The sequence below is a fragment of the Heterodontus francisci genome, unplaced genomic scaffold (genome assembly GCF_036365525.1).
Source record: "Heterodontus francisci isolate sHetFra1 unplaced genomic scaffold, sHetFra1.hap1 HAP1_SCAFFOLD_75, whole genome shotgun sequence".
Classification (NCBI taxonomy): Eukaryota; Metazoa; Chordata; class Chondrichthyes; order Heterodontiformes; family Heterodontidae; genus Heterodontus; species Heterodontus francisci.
The window spans coordinates 1,709,056-1,712,705 of NW_027141820.1; the positions used below are offsets into that span (position 1 = coordinate 1,709,056).

General features: G+C 42.6%; 1 non-coding gene across 1 annotated transcript; it reads left to right on the plus strand.

Moving 5' to 3' along the window:
- Positions 1-1,071: 1,071 nt before the first annotated feature.
- trnaf-aaa (transfer RNA phenylalanine (anticodon AAA)) lies at positions 1,072-1,144 on the plus strand. The gene has a single exon. It is a non-coding gene; the product is annotated as a tRNA-Phe (tRNA).
- Positions 1,145-3,650: the final 2,506 nt, after the last annotated feature.

The window sequence follows — 3,650 nt, forward strand, 5'->3', positions numbered from 1 at the left end:
AATGGATGATTGGCTGGGGGGTTCACGTGAAATTCCACAGCAGCTAATAAAGCCTGACTTGTCAGTGGCTCGTTGGTCTATGGGTATGATTTTTGCTTTGGGAGTATGGTTAATTAACATGCGAGAGATCCCGGGTTCAAGTCTTGGACGAGCCCTGGTCTGCTGGCATTTTTAGATTAAGGTTATCTATTGGTTTCAGCCTTGCAGAAGGTGGAATTGACTTCCATGCGGAGCTGGCTTGAGGACCAGACAACTGGATTCAAAGAGCTTGTCGACAAAATTGTAATTAACTAAATGTACAGATAGCCAAGTGGGAATAAAAGGTTGTTGCTGTAATTGTGACCTGACTCCAAAAACAACAGGACTGGGTTCTGGACTGGAATGGAATGGAATTCTTCAGTGTTTCTGTTGTTTGGCTTGCATTGACTCATCGATTTTCTTGTTTTTCACTTTGTCGATGCCTTTGAATAATTGTGGATCCTTCTTCAGAGTGTCTTCTTTCACCAGGTAGTTCTGACCTCTGATGATGTTGATTGTAATCAGCTTCAATTCGCTGATAGTTTTGGAAGTGAGCAGATTTCCTTTGCTTGAGTCTACAACATGGAACTCAGTCTGACATGTGGACCCATGGGAGGATTTGAATGCCATCCCTGCGTTGGAGTTGCATCCATCCAATAAGAGACCGAGTAGAAGTGACAGTTCTGTCAGTCGAATATGAGACTTTTAATGGCAGGGTTGTGAGTTTGAGTGCCAGTCTGTTTTTCCCTTTTGTAAGGCTTCATGAGCAGAGAGTACAGGGAGTGTTTGAAATGAGCAAGTCTCGCTTTGATTCAGGACTCTTAGCTCTCTGCAGCATCTCACTGTGAAAGATTGAATTTGATCTCATTTAATTCTCAGCTCGGGGTCTGTGCGGCTCAGTGGCACTTCTGGCTGTCTCCCGCTTCACAATCCATCAGTACTGAGAAAGCAATGGGGAATATTACTCACATGTTGTGTTCTTTAATTTTTTGGAAAACTTGAATGTATGTATTTTCTTCCAAAACAAGGACAACAAGCCTCTGCTAATGTAGGGCTGAAATAGCTCAGTTGGGAGAGCGTTAAGCTAAAGATCTGAAGGTTCCTGGTTCAATCCCGGGTTTCAGTAATTTTGCTTCCTTATGCGTCCCTTGCCTTGGTTCTGATTTTCCAGTTGCACAATTTATTTTGAGATTATTTCCCAAGCACCAGTGGATTGAATTTGAGAAACAACACAGAGTAATTTACAGCATCGAAGGTGGTCGTTTGGCCTATCACGTCCATGCTGGCTCTCCCCGGAGCAATCTAGTCAGTTCCACTCACCAGCTCGATCCCTTTCCTCCTGCAAGTTTCTTTCCTTCAAGTATCCATCTAATTTCCTTTTCAAATCATTGATTGTCTCTGCTTCCACCACACTCGTGGGCCAAGTCATTACCACCCACAACAAAAGAAAGTTCCACCTCATCAAGGATGGGAAATACTTACCTCTTCTATATTTGCTTATTCTCTATTTCTATGAGAATAGACTGACAGTCAACATGAAAGGAAATCCAAAAATCTTCGAGCAGCATGTAAATGATAAGTGGGTAGTAAGAGGTTGAGTCTGGCCTATTAGGGACAAAAAGGATAATATAAGCTTAGAGGTGCAGGGCAATGTTAATCTAATTAATGAGTACTTTGTATCAGTGATCACTAAGGAAGTGGAATTTGACAAAATATCAGTCGAAGTGAAGAGAGTAGAGTCAATGGAGAGGGTACAAATTGAGAGAGGGAGGTACTAAAAAGGCTGGCTGTGCTTAGGGTAGATAAATGACCTGGTCTGGATGGCTGGCATCCCAGGTTGCGAAAGGAAATGCGGATGCAGATAATGGAAGAGTTTACCATAATCTTCCAATCTTCCCTGGATACGGGGGAGGTGCCAGGAGTAAACAGTGGCAAATGCGACACCCTTATTCAAGAAAGGGTGTAAGGACAGTCCGGCTAACTACAGGCTAGTTAGATTAACAGCAGCGGTGGGTAAGGTTTTAGAAAGAATAATCAGGGTAAAAAATCAACAGTCACTTGGAGAGGTTTGAGTTAATTAAGTAGAGTGAGCATGGATTTATAAATGGGAGTTCATGCTTGACTAATCTAACTGCATTTTTTGATGAACTAACAGAGCAGTTTGATGAAGGAAATGCAGTGGATGTTGTTTATATGGATTTTAAGGAAGCGTTTGACAAGGTACCACATAAAAGTGGGGTTTACAAAATTGAGGTTCGTGGTATAGGTGGGTCAGTGTCCAATTGGATAGAAAATTGGTTTAAGGACAGAAAACAGCGAGTCTTATGAAATGATTCTTTGTCAGACTGGAGGATACTCGACAGAGGTGTTCCCCAAGGGTCAGTGCTAGAACCACTGCTTTTTTTGACTTGGATCTTGGAATATTGAGTAGAATCTCAAAATATCCCGATGACAACAAACTTGGAGGAGTGGCAAACAGTGAGGATGATATGAACTGCCTGCAACAGGACAATGATAGGCTAGCAGAATGGGCAGACAGGTGGCAGATGGAATTTAATAGTGACAAGTGTGAGGTGATGTATTTTGGCATAAGGAATAGGGAGAGGCAATATTTACTTAATGGCACAGTTCTAAAGTGTGTGTTGGAATAGAGGGACTTGGGGTTCATGTGCATCAATCTTTGAAGGTGGCAAGACATATTGCGAGAGTGGTTAGCAAAGCATATGTGATCTTGGGCTTGAAAAAAAGAGGCATTGAGCACAAAGCAGGGAAGTTTTGCTGAACCATTATAAAGCTCTGGTTAGGCCCCAGTTGGAGTGTTGCTTCCAGTTTTGCTTAACACACTTAAGAAAGAATGTGAGCGTCCTTGAGAGGATGCAGAGGAAATTCACCAGAATGGATCCAGGGATGGAGGATTTTAGTTACAAGGTTAGGTTGGAAAAGCTAGGGTTGTTCTACCTGTATCAAAGGAGATTGAGGGGAGAATTGATAGATGTGTTTTCGGCTATGACAGTTTTAAATAAGTTGGCAAGGAAACATTGTTCCCGTTAACTATTGGTACAAGGACTAGGGGACACAGATTGAAGGTTTTGGACAGGAGATACAGGGGGAATGTGCGCAAGAACTTTCTTACACTGATTGGTGATGATCTGTAACTCGCTGCCCACGAGGGCGGTGGAAATGGAGACAATCGAGGATTACAAAAGGAATTTGAATGGGCACTTGAAGGAAATAATTTTACAGGGCTATGGGGATCGAGCAGACAAGTAATAACTCGTCTCCACTCCTAGTATTTCTAAATCCCACACATTCACTATCATGTGAACAATTCTTTCCTGTTGTGTCTCCCTCAGATTTGTAAACTTCACTGTATTGGAATGAAGTGACATCTACTGGCAAGAAACAAGAACTGCCGTGATGAGATCAGCCATGATTGTATTGAATGGCAGAGCAGGCTCGAGTGGCTGACTTGCCGAATCCGGCTCCTCGTTCTTATGTTCATAGAATCATACAGCACAGAAGGAGGTCATTCGGCCCCATTGTGCCACTGCTGACTCTCTGACAAAAAGATGCAATTAGTTCAACCCCCTGCCTATTTCCCCATAATCCTGGAGAATTTCACTTTGAAATAT